Source organism: Podarcis filfolensis (genome assembly GCF_964270895.1).
Source record: "Podarcis filfolensis genome assembly, chromosome: 2".
In the NCBI taxonomy this organism is placed as follows: Eukaryota; Metazoa; Chordata; class Lepidosauria; order Squamata; family Lacertidae; genus Podarcis; species Podarcis filfolensis.
This window is the reverse complement of record NC_139605.1, coordinates 47641530-47667590: the sequence shown is the minus strand read 5'-3', so window position 1 is coordinate 47667590 and position 26061 is coordinate 47641530.

Here is a 26061-nt window from a genome sequence, read left to right as displayed (position 1 = left end):
CATTGCAGATTGATTCTGCCTTACCCTGCAGTGTATTCATCTGAAAACAGATATAGGTGGCCTCAGCAAAGCGGAGTGTATCTACACCTGCCCAGTGATGTTTCGGGTGGGTGTGTACCAAAATCACAATGACCACATCCTTCTTCATTCACCAGTGCAGGGGGGAAGGGCACAGGTAACCTAATCAATGAAAGGGTTTTCAAATGTGTTTCAAGTAGCCTCTTTCACTAGGGCCACTATCAAAACTCCAAACATTCACATCAGAATCCACACAATCCATGGTCTCTCTCTACACACAGCTGCAGCAATTTCTCCCCTGGATGCTGTCATCTCATCATCATCATCATCATCATCATCATTATTTTATTTGTATGCCACCTTTCCATAGTTAAAACAATGCTCAAGCCAGCTTACAACATGACAAGATTTACATAATTACCAACATAACAAAAGTAATAAACAATAAACAATAAACAAAACACTCCCATTACCTCTGACCATCAGCCATGCTGACTAGGGCTGATAGGAGCTGGTGTCCAACAACACCATCTCAAGGGCACCATGTTGGCACTCCCTGTTCTTCTATTATTATTATTATTATTATTATTATTATTATTATTATTATTATTATTATATTCTAATTTACCCACCCTCCACCCCAAGGTCCCAGGGTGGGTTGCAACATTAAAACACAATATTAAAAGCAGTTTGAAACAATTTACACGACTTATGGCAAGGAATAGGGAGAATGCCTCTGAGGAAACTATAATCAGTGTTTGTATTCAGTTAGTTTTGAATGTTTTCCCAAGGAAATCTCTACAGTTTCAAATATTTATTTCTTCCCTTAAGCTCATAAACTACTAGAAATTATAACTGCAAATGTTGAGAGTTATAGCAAAATGAAAATTATACTCACAGATGATAGTATCACTAGAAACTGCAATATCCATACTATATCATGTGTGTGGCGACATTAAAAGGAATAACAGCGATGAGGGATGCCCACTGTATTCCATTAATATGTTCTAGTATCAGTTTCTAAGACTGAGTCCATACCAATGCTTTCTAACTGTATTTATATCAGTGCAGTGTTTCATGAACTCGTGTGTTATTCAAAGTTTTGGATTTGGCTCATTCCACATTCTGTATTCTCTTGTGCCATTTGAAGAATTGGTAACTCATCAGGAGGTGGTTCACTACTGGATTTTTCCTGTTGAACTCAGTTTTGACTCTCTGTGTTAGGAAGGACACATCTGGTCTCTGGTTAGGATCAACTCATTGTTCCTGTTGTTAAGTCTCCTGGGTTGCATATTACTTGGCTGGAGAATTGTAGAATATTTTGATTCCATGCAAGAATTTTGTCCTGAAATGCATAGTATAACATCAATGGAAGATGCCTTTGAGCACATGCAAATTTCCTTTCTTTTATTTTATTGAGGACCTGGCCAAGACCCCGCCATGTCTAGAGCAATAGCACGGAAATACCTTTGAAAACAAGGGGTTTCCTTTCCGCTCTAAAGGAGCGGACAGGCTTCATTTTGAAAACTGCACAAAGCATTGCTGAAGGAAATATTGAGAGAATGCCACACACACACACACACACACACACACCCCACACCCCTGCCCTATTTCTCCATTACATCATAGCACCTAGCCAAATGGTAGTCCCCACAGACCCTTTTGCTTATAAACTTTCAGTTTGCACCAACTAACTTGTAGATGTAGACAATGTCACATGGTGATACCATTTTAAATAATTTCTGCTCTGCCACCACACGGTGTCACTGGTGCTTTGCAGCATGAGGAACGCATGAGTTTTAGGAACATAAAATGATCATTCCAAGCAGTACACAGAGGAAGAACATTAATACACAAATCAATGGTTCTCAGGACAGTAACCAAGAGTAGGGAACCTAACCATTTTAACAATAAATAATAAATACATTTTTCGGGTTGGGAAATAGATCCCATTCTACTAAACTGCATGTTCAGAACATACACTAACAATTTCATACACAATAAAATGCCGTTGGTGGCTGTGCTCTCAGTGCATGCAGACCCAGGCTGTGCCTTTCGGCCTTCCTTTCTGCCATTTTGTTTGTAGGGAGCTGAAGAAATATTTGTGAGGCCAGACTGACATGGGTTACAACAGCTATGGTGGAGAAAGAGAGGGAAATACTTCAGATTGTAACCTCCCCAAATTTCCAGTGGTCCCAAGATGATGGACACCCTTTGAATACTGTCATTTAGTATAATGATTAGTGGACATTTCTTTATAGATAAAGATCAGGCAAGTGTCTTCTTTATGTATAGCAATAAAAATTGGGCCACTCTCATGGGCTCTATGGAAAATATTAATCCTGTGAGGAAGAGTTAACTGCAACAGCTGGTCCAGGCAAAGTGAAATGACTGCTTCAGGGGGCAAATGATTAGCATAGTGGTGACAGCCCCCTTGCTGTTTGTTCTAGGGCAGGAGTCGGCAAACTTTTCTGCTGGAGGGCCGGATCACCCGCATGCACGAGTCACTCTTTCCCCGCTGGCTTTCAGAGCCATAACGGGGATGGAGGAGGTGCCTATGGCTTCCTATTGGCTGAAGGAGCTTCCTGCAGCCAATAGGAAGTTGTGGCTGTGTCCCAGAAGTCAGTCCCCGTGTGGTTTAGCTTCGCATGGGGACTGACCGAGTGGGCGGCAAGGACTGGGGGCTGGTTTAACAACCCCTGCAGGCCGTATCCGGCCATCGGACCATAGTTTGCTGACCCCTGTTCTAGGGCCCCTGACCATACATTCAATTGGAGCTATATAGGGTACATCACAGGTGTACAGTAAAAAATAAATTGCCAGTTAATTTCTGTATGTGGAAGAGGAACATCATCTTGTCCTTCATCCCAGACAGCAAAGTGTATTGGGCCAGCCCTGAGGGCATGGCAGGAACTTGCTGGTTCTCTCACCTTGGAAGGTGGTCAACTCTCCTTCATTGGAGGCTTTTAAACAGAGGCTGGATGCCCATCTTTCAGGGATTATTTAGCTGTGGTTTCATCCTTGCAGGGGGTTGGATTATAACAGGCATCCCCAAACTTGGCCCTCCAGATGTTTTGGGACTACAGCTCCCATCATCACTAGCTAACAGGACCAGTGGTCAGGGATGATGGGAATTGTAGTCCTAAAACATCTGGAGGGCCGAGTTTGGGGATGCCTGGATTAGAATAACCTTTGAATCCTCTTCCAGCTATACAGTTTTATGATTCTTCTAGCCACAGAGTGAACGGCTCTTTCAGCATGCCTCTGTATTATGGGCAATGTATTATTTGGGGTAGTGGGTTGACTCCATTTCAGCTCTAATCCTCTCTCCCTCGTCTCCTGCTGTAGCATTTGTTAGCATTAGGCATGGTTCTTCTTGATTACTTTTACATAGGAATTTGTTTTAAAATCCACCCCCTAAACAAATTTTGGATAATTATTTCCTACTCAACATCACGATCAAAATTTAGAGGGACAGCGGCAGACTTTCACATGCACATTGCAGAATGTAAAAATATAGCATGCACAGCCCACATGTAATGGCTCCCAGTCATTACGCATGAAGGCATGCATGGAACTTTACAAAATGCAGGAGGACAGTTCCCTGCTCAGGAAGCTTAAAATCTGACACAGGGGAGAAACAGAGGAGGAGATGGGGGGGAAACAAGCCCTTCACAGGCTTTATTTTCCATGCTCTGATAAGGACACATGAAGGGGAGAGAGGAGCTGTGTAAGTTACCATAGCTATGATCCCAACATGTTCATGACACTCATAGCACTCGGATGTTTCAAGTGTTCTAGAGAGCATGCAGACACTGGAAGTGACCAGAGCGGCAAGGTAATATTGGAAAGATGCCGGGATGCTGTGACCCCCCCCCACTCCCCATGTGCACCCTAAATACAAGGAGGACAGTGTCTGAATAGGACAACCCATTTGCCGTACAGTATGGGAACTAAGAGATTGTTCCCTTTTTTGGAATGGACTAGTCCACAAAACTTAAAATTCTTAAAATTCTACAAGGAAGGCTCAAGCAGTATGTGGACCGAGAACTCCCAGAAGTGCAAGCTGGATTTAGAAGAGGCAGAGGAACCAGAGACCAAATTGCAAACATGCGCTGGATTATGGAGAAAGCCAGAGAGTTCCAGAAAGACATCTACTTCTGCTTCATTGACTATGCAAAAGCCTTTGACTGTGTTGACCACAGCAAACTATGGCAAGTTCTTAAAGAAATGGGAGTGCCTGATCACCTCATCTGTCTCCTGAGAAATCTCTATGTGGGACAAGAAGCTACAGTTAGAACTGGATATGGAACAACTGATTGGTTCAAAATTGGGAAAGGAGTACGACAAGGCTGTATATTGTCTCCCTGGTTATTTAACTTATATGCAGAATTCATCATGCGAAAGGCTGGGCTGGATGAATCCCTAGCCGGAATTAAGATTGCTGGAAGAAATATCAACAACCTCAGATATGCAGATGACACAACCTTGATGGCAGAAAGTGAGGAGGAATTAAAGAACCTTTTATTGAGGGTAAAAGAGGAGAGCGCAAAATATGGTCTGAAGCTCAACATCAAAAAAACGAAGATCATGGCCACTGGTCCCATCACCTCCTGGCAAATAGAAGGAGAAGAAATGGAGGCAGTGAGAGATTTTACTTTATTGGGTTCCATGATCACTGCAGATGGTGACAGCAGCCACGAAATTAAGAGACGCCTGCTTCTTGGGAGGAAAGCAATGACCAACCTAGACAGCATCTTAAAAAGTAGAGACATCACCTTGCCAACAAAGGTCCGTATAGTTAAAGCCATGGTTTTCCCAGTAGTGATGTATGGAAGTGAGAGCTGGACCATAAAGAAGGCTGATCGTCGAAGAATTGATGCTTTTGAATTATGGTGCTGGAGGAGACTCTTGAGAGTCCCATGGACTGCAAGAAGATCAAACCTATCCATTCTTAAGGAAATCAGCCCTGAGTGCTCACTGGAAGGACAGATCGTGAAGCTGAGGCTCCAATACTTTGGCCACCTCATGAGAAGAGAAGACTCCCTGGAAAAGACCCTGATGTTGGGAAAGATGGAGGGCACAAGGAGAAGGGGACGACAGAGGACGAGATGGTTGGATAGTGTCTTCGAAGCTACAAACATGAGTCTGACTAAACTGCGGGAGGCAGTGGAAGACAGAAGTGCCTGGAGTGCTCTGGTCCATGGGGTCACGAAGAGTCGGACACGACTAAACGACTAAACAACAACAGTCCACAAAACCTTATGCCATTATAAGGTATCACCAAGATAATATGGCTATCTTGCCCTTCCCTGTGGAACCAACTACCATCATTAACAGTCATCAACAGTTATAAGGTTGTAGTGACCTCTGCTTCACAGTATCTGAAGAAGTGTGTATACACACAAAAGCTGATACCTAGAAAGCTTAGTTGGTCTTTAAGGTGCTACTGGAACATAAATAAATTTTTTTTTATCTTTCATCATTGTTATTTATGGCTACCTATGAAATTTATTTGGAATTAAGTCTCTCTTTTCTTTTTGTCAACAAGCCTTCTAAGTTCAGATCTTTCCCAGTCTGTATCTGTATTGGAATTGTGTTAAGATATCTTAATTTTTTTATTGTTTTATCACTTGTTTGGGAAGCAGGAAGGGATATAAATGTAATAAATAAAATATTAAGTCCATTGACTTCAGAGCACCCCAATAATCGGACCAACTCTTTTCAAACACTAGCTCTGAGGAATCAGTGACAATAACACTGAACTTGTGAGCCAAGGCAATTTTCTCTCCTGTAGCCCTCTTCAGTAGAAAGTAGTCCTCACCACCAACTGAAAGGTTAAGCAATAACAAACTGAGAGAACTTTCTCTTCACACACTCCTTTTTGTCAAGGAGATAATGTGCCACACTGAACCTGCTGTGATTCAGCACATTATATACTTCAACTCAGAAGCATCTACTGCAGGAACGCATTGTTCCTGGGGAAAGATAATAAAGCAACAACACCCTCAGTGACACCAATCTTCAGAGTCAAATATTGGATTTCCTTAATCAAACATCACTAAAACAGCACAAGTCACTCATGTACACTTTCCTGTTTATGGAAGGAAACCTGAAGCTTTCTATGTTTAATGGAATAGGAACGTGTAGCTGAGTAAGGCATTCTGTTCTGCAGCAAATCGACTATCAGAATGCATAAGGTGATATGCAATGTTCTCCATACTTGGAACAGACCCACCCAGTGAAATCAATGGATTTAAATCTATTAATTTCAAGGAATCTACATTGAGTACAGCCTAGTTGGATATCATCCATAGTTCCCAGAACTGGAGATAGGAACGAAAGGAGTAGACGGTCGCCAGAAATTGTACATGTGGTACAGTTCTTCTTTCCCCAACCTGTCTTTTTAAGACTGCTCAGTCTCCCTAGTACACCATCAACTGTAAATGGAGAAGTGAAAATAAAACAAATTTCCATTTGCAAACATATTTTAAGACGTTCTGGACTTTGACCATCTCTAGACTATTTTCACCAGGGCATTCTCTTGGCTATTTGCCTGCTTTATGACTGGCTGGCCAATGCCAATTACCATTCAAGGCCTAACAGGATCAGGAACACTTTATTTTATTTTTTTCAGATAAATTTTTATTATTTTCTTTATATATTCTTTTTCCAACAATCCTTATCATCACAATATAATCCCTTTGACTCTGCCGAGTCTTGACTTCCCTCCCTCCCTGCCGTTGGTATATACATCACATTCTTATCGCGTGTATTATTCTTATATCTCTACTATTTTACATTGAAGGTATTATTCCAGTCCTGCTAGTGTCTTTAAGTTTTTACAGTTCTCCTTTAGATAGTCAATAAATTTACTCCAGTTGTTGTATCTCTGGTCCTCTTGGTCCCGAATCCTCCCTGTCAATTTGGCAAGTTCCGCAAAATCTGTCATCTTCACCTGCCACTCCTGGATGGTTGGTATGTCTTGTGTTTTCCATTTTTGGGCCAGTAGAGTTCTTGCAGCGACTGTGGCATACATAAACAAATTCTGATCTTTTATCTTAATCTCTCTTCCCACTAGACCTAACAGAAATGCTTCTGGTCTTTTGGGGAAAGTGTACTTGAATATCTTTTTAAGTTCGTTATAGATTAATTCCCAGAATCTTTTAACCTTGTCACAGGTCCACCTGTCCCCATCTACTTCTTTACATTTCCAACATCTTCTTTCTATACATTTTAGCCAGTTTTGTTGGCGTTAAATGCCATCTATACATCATTTTTAATACATTCTCCTTCAAAGCCATACAGGATCAGGAACACTTTAAAGCAGACTGTTGCCATGCGGTCTTTTGTCGATTGCCCGGTGCTGCCTCAATACAGCTGTGCGCTTCCATTGCTGGAAATTGGTTTCCCCATGCAAACCAGGAAGTGACCTCTCCAGGCCACAGAACACCTCTTCTCTTCTTATCTCTGTGGCTGCAATCCTCTGAGTGACTTGGCCACCATTAGGTAGTTGAATGCACATGTGGACTCCATCTGTTTCCCTCCCATCTTGCCTCTGCACAGCTCCAGGCACTAGCAATCCACTCTATGCCACTGTTTAAACCTACCAGTTTTAAGATCAAAGTAAAGGCTATCTCATGTTTGTTCAAACTCTGCGAATCTGTGAAACTGGGAGCTAAGGCAGATGCTTTAACGATGGGAACATGAGAAGAGTAAAACCAGAGAAACTAAATTCTGCTTGACTTCCAGAAGCAGGTTGTACAATGTGTGAAAGGCCATGTAAAACATGAACATTAACAGAGAAGGAAAAGTCCAGAAAAGAGAATAAAGTGCTGTCTGAAGGCAGGCTGGCAATAGCACCTTGTTTCCTGTACTGTGATTATAATTGCTCCTCAGTGGAAGGCAAGCTTGATAACTGCCACTTCTACTGGTCAAGTGAATTGGCCCTAAAAGCAGTAACGTTAATATTTAATGCATACCAATGGCCATTCAACCACCACTTCTATTTCATCACTGTAGCACTATTTTCTTGGGGCCAGGAAAAAAAGATGGAAAATAAAACAAAGTTTCATTTGCAAACATATTTTAAAAACTGTGCAGATGTAAAAACAACAACAACAACAACCACACTACCCTGTTCATTGCACTGAAGAAGTGCAAACTGCAATGGATAATTCTATTTTTATCAGTCTTTTTGCTATTTCCCCCATACATACATTCTTTTTTAGAAACAAAGGTAGCATTTTGATATAATAAATAAATATAATACTCAGAAGTCTGCAAATAGGGTCAGGTGAGAATAATAGTTGAGTGCTGAACACATACTTTGCATGCAAATGGTTCCGGGTTCAATTGCTGACTTCTCTAGTGTAAAGGAGGCAATCTGGAGCTCTGGATGAGATTGTGAAGAGCTGCTGTTGGTCAGAATAATGGGCTAATCAAGGTTGTGGAACCTGTGGCCCTCCAATTCCCATCAGCCCCTATGGTCAGGGGCAATGGGAACCACAGCACAACATTTGGAGAGACACAGGTTCCCCAGCCCTTGGGCTAGATGGACAGATTGTCTAAATTGGCATAAGGCAGTTTTCTATCTTCTCTGATATCGGATGCTGGAGAATATACCACTTTAGCAACCATCAACTTAAATCCGCTATCTGTTGCATCAGATCAATAGTTGCCTCTTCACGCATTTCAGAATGCAATTTCACAGGGACATCTACTACAAAAAGGAGACAAGTGTCACTTTCTGGTGCCCAAACCTGAAAGATGATGCAAGTCACTCTTGGATACTGCAAAGGCTTGAGAGTAACCACCACTCAAACCAGAAGAATAACTGCAATCCATTGGGTTTATACATTGGTATTCGAGGTGAGGGCATTGTTTTTAGAGGGAGTGTGTCCATATATTAGACTAGAGGGCATTCACACTCCACATCAGACAGCAGAATCAATAACAGACCTTGTATTAATAGCTCAGCAGTCTGCCTTTTATATGTTTTATTTCACTTATAAGCTGAAATCCTTCTCTCAGTCAAAATTGCCTAAAACCAAAAACGCCAGACTTGGAAACCCAGTAGGCAAAAGGCTCTTGACATTACTTTTGGATTTCTGGGGAAGAGGGCTGAAGAATTGGTACTTTAGCAAATAATACCCTTCCTGGAAACATGCACTTTTTTAAAGAGCATATTTCACTTACCATAATTTGTGTCACAGGCATCTCACAGATGACATGAGTTTGTTTGTTTTTTAAAGAGTGGGAAATGTGGGTAAGTGATGGCCTACATATTTGACATTATTTTCTTCTTTTAGACTGCAATAATATATATTGTTCTTGTGCAGAGCTGAACTGAGACAACCTAAAGCCCTTATATCACAGCTTGCCATGGAGGAGGTGGAGGAGGAGTTTGGATTTGATATCCCGCTTTATCACTACCCGAAGGAGTCTCAAAGCGGCTAGCATTCTCCTTTCCCTTCCTCCCCCACAACAAACACTCTGTGAGGTGAGGCTGAGAGACTTCAGAGAAGTGCGACTAGCCCAAGATCACCCAGCAGCTGCATGTGGAGGAGCGGAGACGCGAACCCAGTTCCCCAGATTACGAGTCTACCACTCTTAACCACTACACCACACTGGCTGGGGAGGGCAGAGAAAGAAAAACAAAGGGTTCCCCCAGTCTGTGTAACCTAATCACTGGTGGAGGAAGGTGTGTGTGGTGGATGTGGTCTGCCCCAGGTGCCTTCCCCGAGGGGGGGTGACATTACCGTGCCACCCCCTGGGATGCTCGACGCTTGCCCCGCCCCCGGGTGCACAGCATGTACCGGATCAGCTAGCTCCACCTCTGTGTGCTGTGTGCTTTATCTGAAAGAGGCTTTGGGATATAATACAAGTATGCATTGAATGCATAGAATCATACCCTCCAACATTTATCCAATGAAAATAGGGATGTCCCATTCCATAATGAAAATTTTACTATTTATACCCCACACATTTTACTGGCCTACCCCAGCCACTCTGGGCAGCTTCCAACATATTTAAAAACATAATAAAACATTAAACATTAGTGGGGAAAACCTTCCCTATACAGGATTGCCTTCAGATGACTCAGGGGCCAGATAAATCCATACCCTCCAACGTTTTTCCAATGAAAATAGGGACATCCTAAGGAAAAGTGGGACATTCTGGGATCAAATTGGAAACCAGGACAGCTTCTCTAAATCAGGGACATCCCTGGAAAATAGGGACACTTGGAGGGTCTATAGAATTTGCTCATTTCAAGATGCTCTTATCTAGAACACTGTCACAATATTTCTGCCAGGACACACCTAGCAAAGCATTTGTGGGACTCATTGGTAAAGGAAGTCTTATGAGATGACAAAGAAGGACCTCAGATGATACCACAGGAAATGTATGACAAGGCTGATTTTGGGAACACCAGAAGTATTTTTCCAGGAAGCAAGATGTTCACACATACTCCCAGAAGTGTGCAGAAGCAATCTGACAATTTGGCACCTGGTGTTTACAAGATGTGCTAATTATTTCCCCATCACAGATCGCTTTAATTGTATACAAAAGCAAGTCTGTTCTGTACCTGCCTGGCAATCCAAGAGTACTTATTTAAAATGCTCTTCATAATCTGTTTCAGAGCTTCCTCTAATTAATCTGAAAGCATGGAGCATATTCAGCAGACTTAAAGAGCTGGGTGGAGGAAATGCCCCAACAGAAATTAAGAGACAGGTTGAGTTCACATTGTACTGGTCTCCCAAATAGTACATATTTTGTCTCCTTTCTAGTAGAGAGTCCATGTATAAGGTCTTTGCTAGATGTGATGGCACAGGTGGTGAGCTGTGCTATTTATCCAAGAGGAGAAGATGGAAAGATAGAAAAGTGTGTTTGCATGTTACCACAAAATAATATCAGCACGATCCATTCCTCCTTCTGCATGAACTCTGGATAGGGGAGGTGTTCTGCCAAAAGTTTGTTTGCCGAGGCAGTAGTTCTTTTGGATTCTGCTCCTGGAGAACCCTTAGACACAGCAGTGAATGATTCCACCCAGAGCTGGCTGATGCCCAGCAACCTCTCAAGATATTCTGATCTATGCTGGATTCTCCCTGACAGCATCCCCAGCTGTCATATTTATAGTCTGTATCCTGCTGAGTTAGCTAACTGGTCATTACTTAGGCCAATGTGAGAGGCCTCTGGGATTCTCCCATAAGGATCAAAGGGATGGATCATGAGGCTGTAGCTGTAGTCTCATGACCCTGCCTCTCAAGGTCACAGCATGTGACTTCACCCAAGTGGTATCTAAGAAAGAACAATCTATTAATCAGGGGCTGTTTTGTCTACTGTGCATTCACATAATAACTGCTGAGTCTAGTGGAATATAATTAATGTTCTCACGACTCAAGCCCACACTGTTTAACTTCAGGCAAATGCTAAGTCCAGGCCTATGTCAGGCACCTTTGAGGGCATCAAAGGGGGTAATTGCTGCACATCTTTCCTAATTCCTCATAATACAAAGGTCTTCTGGATATGACCCAAAGCAGGATGAGAACCTCACAATGGATCCTTCATTTGAAATCCGTGTTGTCTCTGAGAACTAAATTTAACATACATGTCAGAGAAAAGCATTATGAACAACTTTGTATCCAACTAAATCATTGTGCAAACAGAATGACTTCAACTCACACAACACAACTTCCCCTCCCTCTCCTTCCCTTGGACAACCCTCAAATCTCCTGGGAACTTGTAAGCAGGATTGTAAACAGGGTCGTTTGCAAGAGCGTTTTGAGGGGGAGGCCTGGAATGCTGTCTCCACAAGAGACGGACAGCAAGGGAGCTGCTGCAGTGACTTGCAAGTCCTGTGCCATGCTTGTTTTCTTGCCTAAGAATGTCCAAAGCTACACCTGCAGGAAGTGCAAGCTGGTTGCATTGTTGGAAGAGAACTGGATGCTACTGGGAATGTCTCAATAGAGCCAAGTGGACTGTCCTGGTACAGCAGCACAGGTGGCATGCCCCTGGGGAGGAGGAAGCTCGCCCATTGCAGATGACGAATGCTCGGAGGAACATGACACACATAAGCAGGATTGTCAAGAGCCATGCCATGTCACTGGAGCTGCAAAATTGATTCCATTACCACTTCTTTTATCATGCACCGCTCAGCAGCTGATGCATCTCTCATTAGTCCTACACAAAGGCAGACCTAGCTTTCAAGTGACAAGCAAAGAAGGTAGTTCCAATTACATTTATACCAATCAATGTATCTAATGGCCATTAGGCTGTATTGTAAGCTACTGTAAATGTTTCAGCCGTATATCCCATGGAAGCTGAACATTTTACTTTGCTTTCCTTTAAGCACCCATAAGAAAAAGATAAGAGAGCATTTTAGTGCTGAAAGCCTGATTCATAGCATATTCAATAAGACCATTTCTTACCTCTACAAATTGGTACAAATTGAGTAGAATCAAAGCTGAAAGACTTTTTTAAAATGGAGGGTGTTGTCTTTTCCCCAGTGATCAATCAATAATATTTTTTAAATTCTTAGTAGTCTCAGTAAACACCCATTTGGTGCTGTAAAAAGCTCAAGCCCATTTTTCAGCTCTGGGTGTATTGAGCTGATATCTGCTGCTTTGTTCTATTAAGATTCTCATCATATATTAGCTGTGAGGGAGGCACTTTTCTTCCCCATGTGACTGAGGTACTAGTTAAATTAATAATAAGGCATAGATTACCACAGAGAGGACATAGTAAAGGCACAAAAGCAATTGCTTTAGGATAGATTCAGACGGCTACTAGCTATAAGATGACTTCCTGTGGGGAGTTCTATCATGTAGCTGAACCCTGCAGAAAGGGTTCAGCTACATCACTACCCATCGCTTATGGGTGGTTAATTACAAGCTTACTGGACGAGCAATGTGACCAAGTTCCCCACAGGGAACTAGATTGAGCAGTCAATTCCTGCAAAAACCAGCTGGCTGTCAGGGACTTGGGAAATGCTATGCAAGGGACTTTGACAGGTGGGTGGGATAACCCACCTGTCAATCATCTGATCTCATAATGACACCAGGTGACTGACAGTGGCATGTCCCATCCCATGTTGGATTACTTGGGTAGAGGCTGATAAGGATCTAGCCCAGGCTTCCTCAACCTTGGCCCTCCAGATGTTTTGAGACTACAGTTCCCATCATCCCTGACCACTGGTCCTGCTAGCTAGGGATCATGGGAGTTGTAGGCCAAAAACATCTGGAGTGCCAAGGTTGAGGAAGCCTGATCTAGCCTGTCTGGCCTGAAATGTTCCCCACCCCTGGCCTAGAAGGATGTTATAGTTGATAGTATTGACAGCCATTGAGAGATCATGTGGAATCCAACAAAGGCAGAATCTCCTCTCCCAGCACAGATTTTCCTTCAGACCAGCTGAGTCAGTTTTAGTTCAAAATCCAAGGCAGAATAATGATTGGGATGGAGCTAAATAATTGGTTTCATCCATGACCCTCTGGATCTGTGAGGAGACTGTACATACAGATAGAAAGCATTGCCCAAATACAGAAGATTTGATGCAGCAATTGTTGTTGAGGTCAGCCAGGTCTATGATTGATTTATTCATCAGCGGTTTCACCATAGCTTCTCTAAAAGCTGTGGAAGCCAACTTCTCTGTCAGTGAAACATTGTTTGTCTCCAAAAGCCCTTTGGCCAGTCTGTTTCAGAATCTTTGATTAATCACAGTGAACAATGACTGAGCATAAATGAAGCCAATCTCACTTCTGTAGGGATTCTATACAAAAATATCAACAAACCAAGGAACAACAGAATTTGAGAGACAACTGAATCTTCTTCCGAGTAGATTTCTATATTTCCACTACTAACATTTTTAACTGTTCTCTGTATTCTGAAGAAAAAAGTTTTAAAGAATGAAAACCCTTTCATTATTTAAAGAATGAAAAATAGCAGAAGCTTGAACTTAGCAAAAATGCAGCCAGAAGTACTGATGGTGCACACCAAATACAAATGCTCCCCTCCCACCTTTTTGAACTTCCCCCTTTTGAACTGAAACTGACTAAACCAACGAGCTCATGTAAATGACGCAAAATGTTGCAGAGGAAAAGGGCAACTTGTCCTTTTCCATTACTTCTGCTCAACTGACAAGCGCATCTATGAATTTTGTTCTATTGTGCCATTGAACTATTGACAGGAGAGTTCTGTCATCTCCTTTGGAAGCAGGTGCCACTTGTTCTATACACTTCCGCCTTTTCATATAGTGTTTCTTCGTCATTGTGAAGTTCAGTCTCTCACATGTGTCGCCCCCCCCCGGCCCCGTCGGAGTTGAGAGCTCTGAGAGGGTTGAGAGACACTTAGCCACGAAACCAAAAGCTGTACTGAACAAGAGAGCTCCATAGGTGGAAGCAAAAAGCAGGAAATCTTTTCTATAGGCAAAATTAGTGTGGAGTCAAGGTATCCCTTTTCCTTTTATCTCATTTGCAGGGTATGTTGAGTCATTGGCAGTGTGCATGCCATACATTTAAAGCACATTCTCTCCCCCCCACACACACACACCCTCCCCACTACTTCATGGAGCTAAAATTCCCAGCACCCCTAACAAACTACAGGGTATGAGGTTGGAAGAAGAAAGAGAAGCTCCCAGGTGGGAGGTGGGAGGGTTCACCTTTCTCTGTGTTGGTCAAGTTAAGATTTACCTGTGAAAGAGGACTTTGTATGCTTCTTCTGCTTCTTCGTTTTTCTTTCTGTTTAGATTAGAGCGGTTTTTTATTGTAATTATCAATAACATCTTATAAATAAAAACAGGGGGAAACAGAAACAGCCATCATTAAGAAAGCAATTAAACACCGATAGAATTAAAACTATATATATTCTTAAAAAATAAAATAAAAAATAATACAGTACGGCCTCACCTCAAAAAGGATATTGTAGAGTTCAGAAAAACTGAGAAAAGGGCAACCAAGGGAAGACATGATAGAGCTCTAGAAAATGATGGCTCTCTTATAATACTAAAACTAGGGTACATCCAGCGAAGTTGAATGTCAGAAGATTCTAGACGAACAAAAAATGACTTCCTCACTCAGAACATAGGGAAACTATGTGATTTGCTCCTATAAGAGGTAGTGGTGGGTCTACCTCCACGGTTGGAGGCAGTATGCCTCTGAATACAATTTGCTGAGGATTACAAGTAGGGAGAGTTGCTCTTGCACTCATGCCTGGCTTGCAGGCTCCCCACAGGAATCTATTTGGCCACTGTGAGAACAAGAAGCTAGAATAGTTGAGTATTTGGTATTCCAGCAGGGCTCTTCTTATGCTCTGATATTAACCGCATCTTTTGGTGATTCTTTACTATCTTATCAGATCTTCTGGGTGGTTGAATTATTTTTCTTGAGTGTATTCCCATAAGAGGGGAGAGAGCCATGAAGCGTACAGACACAATACATTCAGCAATTACTTTTTCTTTCCAAATATAGACACTGGAATATTCAGAAGCTCGCTTCTCTTTTTTTGTCTCCTTTTAGGCTCATTCCAAACTGTAAACTAACACGTAGTGATGTGAAATGTTTATCAATCCATCACAAAATAAGATTATAAATGTTTGGATTAAAGAAAACGATAAAACATAATTTCCTTCTCAGCACTTGTTTCAGACATTCCTTCCTTTCAGAAAATGATCTTGAGTTACCAGAAATACTGTGCGTTCATAAATTCAGTTAGAAAATGCTGCCAGACTCATTTCACAATAAGCTAGTGTTGGAATACCAGCTGAATTTCTTTTACTCGCCACTACCTGCAGTGAATTTCAGTGGCTGCTTTATGTGTGTGTGTTTTAATGCAACATGCTGCAACTATTTATTTTACTGGTGAATTTTAAACAAATTATTTTCATTCAACGAATGACGCTAATAAGGCTCAGAGTGCCTCTGAAGAGAGCAGAATGCTTATCAAGAAAAGCTCGTGGTGATTGACATTTGGAGAACTAAGAACCCCCTGGAGAGAGAGGGAACTTTTTTCTCTGAAGCCAAGATGACATGGACTAGAATTGACCAAATTTGGATTACTAGAGGAATGGCACCAAAGATAAAAAAAGTGGAAATCTGCCCTAAAACTTGCTCTGACCATAATGCCGTAAAGATGGAGATGAAGCAAACAACAACCGGCACCTTTAGATGGAGGGTGAATGACGCCCTATTTAGAGATGAAGAAGTATACAGGAAGGCCCAAAAAACTTTGAAAGACTATTTTGAAATAAATATGTCAACAAATGTTGAAAAAAGAGTAATCTGGGATGCAAGTAAAGCTGTGATGAGAGGGTTCTTGATACAACAGAATGCAATAAAGAAGAGAAGTCGAAATGAGAAAAAAGATAAAATTCTGGAGAAAATAAAAGAAGGGGAGAAAAAATTGAGAGTAAAGCCAAAGTCGCAGGAGATTTTGAGAGAAATAAAACTTTATCAAGTACAATATATGGAATTGATGAATCAGGAAATAGAATGGAAAATTAAACAAATGAGACAGAAGACATTTGAATCAGCGAACAAATGTGGGAAATTACTGGCTTGGCAACTGAAAAAAAGACAAAAATTAAATACCATCACAAATTTGGAAGTAGAAGGAAAAGATATACATAATCCAAATGAGATTAGAAATTGCTTCCAGAAGTACTTCAAACAACTATATGCACAAGGGCCACAGAATGAAATGGACATTGACTGCTTTTTGAAAACAAATGGATTACAAAAAATCTCACAAGAAAGTAAACTAATGCTGAATTGTAAAATATCAGACGAGGAGATAGAAGGTGCCATTCAAAATATGCAATTAGGCAAGTCTCTAGGACCGGATGGGCTGACTTCCAGATATTATAGATCCTTGAAAGAGTGGCTACTACAACCTTTGAAGGAAGTCTGCAATGAGATTTTGGAAGGAAAAGGGGTACCAGAATCGTGGAAAGAGGCTTATATTACACTAATACCGAAAACGGAAACTGAAAAGACTCAACTTAAGAACTACCGTCCGATATCCTTATTAAATGTGGATTACAAAATTTTTGCTGACATTTTGGCCAAGAGATTGAAAAAAGTATTGATGGAAGAGATTCATAAGGACCAAACGGGCTTTCTCCCGGGAAGACATTTGTCTGATAATTTGAGGAACGTAATTGATATCTTGGAAAAACTAGAAGTGAATATAAACACTAAAGCAGTTCTGATATTTGTGGACGCGGAGAAAGCTTTTGACAATATTTCTTGGAGTTTTATGAAAAAGAACTTACAGGGTATGGGGGTAGGCCAAGGTTTTGAGAATGGTATAGGTGCAATATATTCTGAACAAAAGGCGAAATTAATTGTAAATAATGTGGTTACGGAACAATTTAAGATAGAGAAAGGGACACGACAGGGATGCCCAATTTCCCCATTGCTCTTTATTTCGGTCCTGGAGGTCCTGCTGAACATGATTAGAAGGGACCGGTTGGTTAAAGGTATACAGGTTGGAGCTAAACAGTATAAACTGAGAGCATTTGCAGATGATCTAGTTTTGACGTTACAGGAGCCAGAATCTAGTACCAAAAGAGTTTTAGAACTAATTCAAGAATTTGGCCAAGTGGCAGAATTTAAATTGAATAAGTCAAAAACTAAGGTTTTAGAGAAAAACTTAACACCGATTGAAAGAGGGAAGTTTCAGAATGAAACAGGTCTAACTGTTGTGAAGAAAGTGAAATACCTGGGGATTAATATGACAGCAAAAAAATGGGAATTTGTTTAAAGATAAGTATGAAAAATTTTGGGCGGAAGTGAAAAAAGATTTAGAAATTTGGACAAATTTGAGGCTTTCCTTGTTGGGTCGAATTGCAGCTATAAAGATGAATGTATAGCCTAGAATGTTGTTTTTGTTTCAAACATTGCAAATTGTGGACAAGATGGACTGTTTCAAGAAGTGGCAGAAAGACATTTCTAAATTCGTCTGGCAGGGCAAGAAGCCAAGAATAAAACTTAAGATATTAACTGATGCAAAAGAAAGGGGTGGATTTGCCCTGCCAGACTTTAAACTTTATTATGAATCAGCAGCGTTCTGCTGGTTGAAAGATTGGCTACTTCTTGAGAATACAGACATTTTGGACTTAGAAGGTTGTAACAATGTTTTTGGGTGGCATGCATATTTGTGGTATGACAAGGTTAAAGCACATAAAGCATTTAAAAACCATATTGTCAGGAAAGCATTGTTTAATGTCTGGATAAGATACAAAGACATTGGAAAATAAAACTCCAAGGTGGTTGTCACCAATGGAAGCAAAAGCTCAGAAAAAGCTTAATATGGAGGCCAAATGGCTGAAATATTGGGAGATTTTGGAACAAGAAGGAGACAGATGGAAACTTCAGAGTTTTGAGAAATTAAAAAACAAAGTGCGAGACTGGCTTCATTATTTTCAGATAATGGAGGCTTATAATTTGGACAAGAAAATTGGCTTCCAGGTGGAAAAATCCAAACTAGAAACAGAACTGTTAGAACCCAAAACTAAGATACTGTCAATAATGTATAACTTGCTGTTGAAATGGAACACTCAGGATGAGTCAGTTAAATCTGCTATGATTAAATGGGCACAAGATGTTGAACAAAACATTATGTTTGCTGACTGGGAACAGTTGTGGACCACAGGTATGAAATTTACAGCATGCAATGCCTTAAAAGAAAATATTATGAAAATGATATACAGGTGGTACATGACCCCAGTCAAGCTTGCAAAAATGTACTATTTGCCCGATAATAAATGTTGGAAATGTAAAGAAAATGAAGGTACATTTTTTCATCTTTGGTGGACGTGCCCTAGGATTAAGGCTTTCTGGGAAATGATTTATAATGAATTGAAAAAGGTATTTAAATATACCTTTGTGAAGAAACCAGAGGCCTTTCTCTTGGGCATGGTCGGCCAATTGGTGTTAAAAAAGGATAGAACTTTCTTTATGTATGCTACAACAGCAGCAAGAATACTCATCGCAAAGTATTGGAAGACGCAAGATCTACCCACTCTGGAAGAATGGCAGACGAAGTTGATTGACTTTATGGGATTGGCAGAAATGACTGGCAGAATCCGTGACCAGGGAGAAGAGTCGGCAGAAGAAGAATGGAAGAAATTCAAGGATTACTTACAAAAACACTGCAATATTAATGAATGTTGAGTGATGTTGGATTGAAATTAAGTGGTTTCTAGCTGTATGGTACAAAAGAATATGAAAAAATGGTTCTTTTTTCTTTGTATATAAGTAAAAGTTTAAGCTACAATAATTTAAGAAGATGGATAGAAAATAAGGGGTTTTTTAGCTGTAATGCTATGAGATAAGGATTTGCTGGATAAACAATTTGAACTGGAATACAAGAAGGGGAGGCATGAGGAGGTCAGGGAAATATGTTATTGAAAAATAAGTTATGAACTTTATGTGTTTTTATTATTTTTTCTTTTTAATTTTTTCTTTGTTTGTATAAAATGGAAAATTCTAATAAATATCTTATAAAAAAAAAAAGCTTGTGGTGAGAATAAGCATCGTTAGTCCACACAGTTCTGTAATGGTGCATCATAGTGATGACCAGATAACTGCATCTGACTCAATATTCTTGTTACATTGTTTTTAGTATTTTGCAGTGTCATTGGCATGTTGCTTTGTTATTGGTGTGTGTTCACAATATTGTCCTGGATGCTGCATCCAGCAATCAGCCATGCTAGACACTAACTGAGGGCCCCAGTGGTTCGGCTGTGCCACCTTACAAGCCTTCTTGTCCGGCCTCCGGATAGCCCTTTTAATGCTGGGCTGGTGGTGGTACCACCTTTGAATGAATGGGAGACAAGCTCAGCTCCCATTCAGTTAATTTGTTTCCAGTAGACCAATATATCTGGGTTCCTGTTTCTACGAATTCTGCAAATTGTCACCTTTATAACAAAAACTAGAAACAAACCTAGTCAACAGACTGAGAAAGTAGTTTAACTTTTGTTAGATCATGCTCATTCTAATAACTTTTGCCAAATCATAGTACAGTGGTACCTCGGGTTACATACGCTTCAGGTTACATACGCTTCAGGTTACAGACTCCGCTAACCCAGAAATAGTACCTTGGGTTAAGAACTTTGCTTCAGGATGAGAACAGAAATCGTGCTCTGGCGGCACGGTGGCAGCAGGAGGCCCCATTAGCTAAAGTGGTGCTTCAGGTTAAGAGCAGTTTCAGTTTAAGAACAGACATCCAGAACGAATTAAGTACTTGACCCGAAGTACCACTGTATCTTCAATACAGACTTCCCCTAATGAGTATCCATTGGTCTTTGTGGATTATTAGCCCAATAACTGGTTCAATAATTCCAACTGAGAAAAAGTAGCCTTCTGTAGTGAGCAATGAGCAACATGAGTCAATTTCCCCACTGCTAATATTTGAATCAGCAGAAGGATTTATCTCAGGACTGCAGCAAGGGAGAAAAGAGTTAAATTCCCTCTCCGTGCCTTCCCAAATCCTGTTGATTATCAGCCTGCCTTCTGGCCCCAAGCTGGTGTAATTTGAATTTTCAAAAAGTCTTCACTAAATGCAAAAAGGTGTCCAGCAGTCCACCTTTACACTTGAGAGACAATTTATCACAGAGGGGTGAATGCTGGCAGAGGAAATGTTATATGTCATGCTATTCATAATTATCCTGATGAGGTATTTGAGAAGGGGAAATCAAAGTGAGCATCCCTGATGAGTCTCCATTTCCTAGACTAGCCTTGCAGCTCAAGAGGAGGAAGCAATTTACAAAAGAGAGTGAGTAAGAAAGCCCTCCCCATTTATAAGACTATGATATAGCCCAAGGATAAAACTTGTTAGCCTGAAAAATCAAAACTAGATTCAAATTTGATGGATGAGAAAAATCAGAGCTGCAAAAAGTAAGCAACAAAATGCTTCAAACCTAAATTCTGAGATCTCATATAAATTTCGTTCTTTGGCTGCATCGATAGATTTTCTGCATATACTGTAGTAATTGTACATCACAGCTATTTTACCCATGCAAACTGCATTATATCTATAGCAGTGGGCTGGGATGGGTGGGTGGATCAATGGACACAGCTGGAGGAAATACAATCAGTGGGCCAACAAGCCAGTGGATTAATGAAAATCTAATGGACTGGGGACTTTTTGGTTTCATTCATAGTTTTATGGAAAGACAGTATGATACAGTTTAATCTCAAACTAAATGGCCCCAGTAACTAGGACCCCCCCCCATGAAAACACACATCCCCATCCCCAGCACCCAGTCATCTTAATAACCAATGGCATCTTCTATTTTACTCTTTGCAATTATTTCTGCTCAGAGGAAAGGACATCTTAATAATTCAGAGCACATACAAAGAAAGACACAAGAACTAGTGTTAATAATTTATTATGACAGAATATTAATACAGAGCTTAATAATAATCATAATAAAGAGGAAGTACAAAATTTGTCAGAGATGTTAGTGTGGTCATCAGAGATCATTTCAAGTTATATTATTCCAAGTGAAAGTCCATACCTATGCATATATACGGACTGGGATTTATAATGATTACTTTTTAGCTTCTTTGGGGGGGTATTCTTATTTATTATCATTTCAAAAGTCAATAAGTAGCAATTCCTCTTCCCTGTTGCCCCTAAGAACCCTCCTTTTAAAATAGTTTCAACCAAGAGCCTCTAGTGTGTGTGTGATTTATAGCTACCATTAATAACATGAGTCTATAACTCTATGACACAATCCTGGATTCCAGCTGCCCACCCTCAGCCTCTTCCAACTGTTGTAGTTCTACTTCTGTGTGGTTCAGCCAAGACTCCTCCCATCCCTTTTCCTTCTAAGTTATAAGAAGTTCTGTAGCCTCAATGCCAACACCTGTGACTCATCCCAGCTGTTTCTTATCTGCCTTATCCAGTCAGTCCTGGGAGGGGGGGGAGCTGCTCATTTGGTCTGTTGGCAAGCCCTGTTGACTGGGGCTCTGGTTCGTCTCTAAGCAGGTGGGAAACACAGGGTGCAGAAGGGCAGACCCTAGAAGTCCTTCACATGTCCTTGCAGATGCCTAGCTTGTACCTGGATTACTGATAATCAGATCTCTATAATCAGATACTATAAGAGATCCCAGGGCATTGCCTGAGAGGACATGGTGCAGCCATCTTTTGAAGCTAAGCGGGAGATGGCCTGGGAACGCAACATTTTTGTGATGCAAAATAGATGAGATGTCATAAATGTACTAAAAAAAATTATTATCAGTTTCATAACTAGGTCTGTATAGAAAATGAGGTGTAAATCAGGGGTGGCCAGCTTGCTGGAGTACCATTTCCATCCTTTCTTATCATTCACTAAGCTGGCTGGGAGTCCAACAGCAACTGAAGGGACACAGGCTCCCCATCCCTGACATAAGTAACTAGCAGGTCCAGCTCAAGATGTGTTTTTAATAACATTTTAAATTAATTTTTCATTTTATACATCTTAAAACAAACATTTTACATAATACCATGTAACAATTGACTTCCCTCCTTCTCCTTTCATGGTTCATTTTACTTATCTATCATTTCTGCATATTTTACTATGGCCAATCTAATCGTTTCTCCATTTTACATCCTTCAAATATTTACCATACTGTTGAATTTATCTAAATGCTACGGGCGTTTTCAATTGTACACAATTATTTTCTAAATATTCAGCCAAAAAATGCCACTCCTCTTTGAATAAAGATTCTTCTTGCTCTCTTATTCTATAAGTTAAACCTGCTGCTTCCACAAATTCTGTCATCTTAAGTTGCCAGTCTTCATTATTAGGGATCTTGCTCACTTTCCATCATGGCGAAGTAGTTGCCTTTGAGAAGCTCACTAGGAAGACATGGTGGCAATAGCTTGCTTCCACTGTTCTTCACCAGCAACTCGTATGTAGTGAGTAAATTGTGTAAAAGAATAAGTGACTTACCCACCTCTTCTTTCTAGGGATGCTTTAATAATTGCCAGCAATATATTGTTATAGGATCTCTATCAGAGTAACGTGAATAGAGCAATCATTGTGGGTGTGCCTTGAAGCAATGTCGGGTCTCAGTTTGGGTTTGAACAAATGAATATTGTGGGCCAAAATGGTTGGCTGATGTCCCTGAACAATCTGTGGGTGTCCATTTATGGGAAATAACGCACTGAGACATATTCACTTGCATTTCATCCTACCATGCAAGGCACACACACACATATCAACATCATTAAAAGCTGAAACACAATCTCGCATACAGATGTTTGTCATCCCCAATTCATGACTTTGGGGCAGAATGTGTTTGTCAGTATCTGCAAAATGTGTAGCCTTTGTTGGCTCCAGAGCTGCAGCTAAACTGGCAAATAGTTACTGATATGATAATATATGACTACATTTGTATATCTTAATGACAAGATTCCAGAAATGATGGGCAGACAAGTTGAGTTCCTTGTTGGGGGTGGGAGTGACTCTCTGTGATGCTATCTATTAAGCCTGTACTGAGCCATATCTGAAAATGTTGCAAGGTATTGTCATTTAGGCTGATGCTAGTGATAAAGAGTTTACCTCTGTCCAGCATAATTTATATACATTATTGATCTCTGTATATTTTTGTTTTACATCTTGGAATACGAGGTTATAAAAATGAAAACAAATTTTTATTATCTGCAACGTTTTCCACTATTAAGTATGGAATTCCTCTCATATTCAGTGCAGTTTGCCTTCCCCCGACCATGGCATCTAATGTGACATTTCTCTGGAAATCTATTGAAATACTATTTCCTGAAATGTGGTGGGGAAATGTCAAGAGCTTTATATCATGGAATTTCGATTACTTGACAGGATGTAGCAATATTTAGCCAACAGATGTGTGCCCGGAATTCTGAAAGACAAAGGACATTCATATTGTAGCTGTGCAGCTAAAACTGACCACCAGGAGATAATATGAAATTTTGGACTGGACCCAGAATGGTACAAAGAGCTAATGAATGGTGTCATTTGAAACTTCCCATTGCTATATTAAACCTAGGATGAGAAGAAAACCAATGAACCAGAAATTAATTGCAATAGGTTAAATGTCAATACGTCAAATAGATTGACTCCCATATATTAGTATTACATATTTACTAGAAGTTACCAAAGCATATCATCAGCTGCCACAGGAAGACTGTATACTAAAAGTTACTTAAGAAAATATAATGTATTACTTGCCTCAGAAATGTGTTTTGGAAAAAGAAATGTATTACCCTTGATACTACATGAGCCTGTTTTCTGAGATCTTCTGGGTAAACCTTTCTCTGTGTCTCATGACTTTGACATACATGGTGAGGACAGAAGTGAAGGCCCTCATGGCTGCTGCTCCCAGATTGTGGAACTCTCTTCCACAGAAGGCTAGGTTTTCCCCTCCTCTGTTTTCATTTTGCCAGCAGGGAAACACTTTTTTGCTCAAGCAGACTTTTGGCCACTAACTTGCACAGGACCAATGCCTAAGCCAATACCTCTCATTCCTGAAATCAATAAAGTTGTGGCCTAATTCGCCTATTAACCTTAACACTTTGTGTCCAGTGTCTTTATTTATCCCTGGTGGGGGGCGGGAACTCACCACGCAACTGGCAATTGTGACAGAGACTTCTGAAGGTAGGTGTTGCTCCAACACTTCTTTTTTTTAGAAAAATAGCACTGGGTTCAGGAACAGAAAAACTTAGCTCTTTTTAAAGTTTCCTGATGGAGCTGTGCTTCAAAATTTTGTGCAAATAAGGAGCTGGTAACTATTAACCAACTTCAGCATCATCAAACTTAAAATATTCTAGGGAATCAGGTTGTTCCCATGGCTCCCCGGAGACAAGCTGCAATTATGCTGATAACCAATCTACATACCATCCAACATTCCTCCGATAAAAATAGGGACATTCTATTCTGCATCAGTGCCCCCCCTCAGCACCCTTATATATGCATGCTGCCAATGGAATATGGGGAAAGCGCGGAGCTGGCCGAGCTGGCCCAGTAGAACTTACTTTTTTAGCAAATATGCATCATTCAAATTCTGCATGGTTCAAACTGTAAGCTCCAGTGTAAGTTCAAATACAACTGTGCTCAAGACTGAAATCTTATACACATGTTGTCCCATTCAAGTCAGTGAGAGAACAGAAAGGGAACTGGGGCCCTCCTGGGGCTGCCCAGGAGGACTCCCCTGCTGTGAGTGCCCTGTTCCTGCCACTCACCACCTGGCCAAGGCGGGGCCTGACAGGCCTCATAAGCACGGTTGCTGCTGTTGCTGCCCAGGAGAACTCAGAACAGTGCAGGGTTCTTTTTAAAATGTTTTTAAATTTTCTTTTTTACCTTTTTAAATTCTTTTTGGTGTGGGGGGTGGGATGGATGTTTAGTCGGGTTTGGGAATTTGTTTAATTTTGGTATGTTTGTAATTTTTACTGTTTTGGGTTTTATTGTGTTGTTGTTGTTTTGTTTGTTTTTATATAGGTTTTATTTTGTTTTTAAGGGGAGGGGTCAGGGCTGCCTGGGAGTGCATAGAGGAGCACTTCATAGTTTGTATAGGAGAGCAAGGTAGAGATTTGGTATCCAAGATACTCTTAAAGGGGTTTCAAGCTAGTGGTAATTTTGCCTATGGCCCCAGCTTAAACTGAGATCTCCTGTGACACAGGAACAAAGTGGGATTGCTTATTCTTTTCCACAGCTAAAAGGGGGCACTTGGAGACTATGTATCTATCCTCCCATCCATTTCTGTATAAGAAGCAGGTATTTACAGTTGAGTTGAGCTGATTTAAAGCGGTTAGCAAGTTACCTTAGAGTTCTGAGTTACTGGCAAGCTTCATTCTTTGCAGTTCCAATTATTAGCTAAAAAAATTACCAAGGCTGGATGATAAGAATAGAATACATCACTTCCACTTTTTTTGTATATCAGCAATAAAGGTAGAAAATATATCACTCTCTGGATAATCAAATGTAATCTGTTCTTCCAAAGGTCAGACATTTGTCAGGGATTTAAATCATCTTCTAGATAACACTGGACAGCATATAATCAAACCAGTGCAATAAGGATGGGG